Here is a 1,263-nt window from a genome sequence, read left to right as displayed (position 1 = left end):
ACACACACACACACACACACTCACATAACTTTGTAATGGATTGTGGTGGTAGAACAACTAATTCAGATTTGGGGGAGAATCACTTTAAAATTTGACACCGCGCAGGATTAAACTTCTGGCTCTTATTTTTTTAAACGATTATCGCAAGTAAAAATTGATTTCATATTCGGAAACAGCCTCTCAAAATAGGCAAAGTTGCTCGCGTTGAACTTAATTTGAGGCGTTATTATATATATCTTAGCAATTTTATTATTTAGTTGATCGTCAATGGTGAAGTTGAGTATCAAAGTCACCCGGCGTGTTACACATCTGCAGTCAAGTCAATAACTAGGAATCTCCCTGATCGAAAGAAAACTGGACGATACATTGGAACGTCTAAACAGACTACACAGCTCGATAAAACGGGCAGTTCTCGTTTACGACGACGAATCTGATACAATTTATCGTTGCGTGTAACCTCCTCCTCTCCCTCCCCCGTCCTCCCCCGTCCTCCCCCTCCCCTCTCCTCCCCTCACTCCCCTCCCCTTCCTCCCTACCCCCACCCCACCCTCTGCGCCCTCACCTCACAGACAAAAAACCTTTAAAAAACATCGGAGGTGCATTTCGTCCAAGTGAGCAGTCCCTCGCAAACTCCCTATTACTTACTCAGGTTTACTGCCCCAGCCAGACACACCATTTGTCGTAAAAGAAGCGCGGTGGTTCCCTTGAGAGAAGAAGGCAGAAATGGCCACTGTGACTTCACAGAAATGTGTGCTCCGTCGCCAGGGGTGATGAGTCGAGCCGTGACGTCACCCTCGTGGCCTACAGGTTAATGTCCCGGGTTCGAATCCAGATAGCGAAAAAAAAATGTTCTTCTTTAAAATTTTCTCCTTCAATTCCTTTCTTGATCTCTAGCAAATGGTCTGTCGTCTGCGTTCGTCTCTTTTTTCTGCCCCCCCCCCCAACCCCTCAACTCTTTTGCCCCATCCTGTGGGCTCCTAACACTATCTGCAGCCTTTCTACTGCTTCTCCTTGACTCCTTCTTACTGCTGTCTCTCTGCCACACCGCTGATCTTCTGGTTTGAAAAATCTACCCCTAGCCTTCTCGGACAAGAGCGAAAAATCTCGGAGGGCCGGTGTGCAAATTGCGAACGTTAAAGATCCCTTGGTGGTCTAAAATCGATAAGAGTAGGCTTCAAAATTTACAACCAACTGAAAACGTTTAACATGTCCTGCGCGCTCATAATATGACTTTATGCCGTTGCGAGCGTCGTAAAACATTTA

Source organism: Aplysia californica, unplaced genomic scaffold (assembly GCF_000002075.1).
Source record: "Aplysia californica isolate F4 #8 unplaced genomic scaffold, AplCal3.0 scaffold00437, whole genome shotgun sequence".
Classification (NCBI taxonomy): Eukaryota; Metazoa; Mollusca; class Gastropoda; order Aplysiida; family Aplysiidae; genus Aplysia; species Aplysia californica.
Note: the sequence above shows the minus strand (reverse complement) of the source record.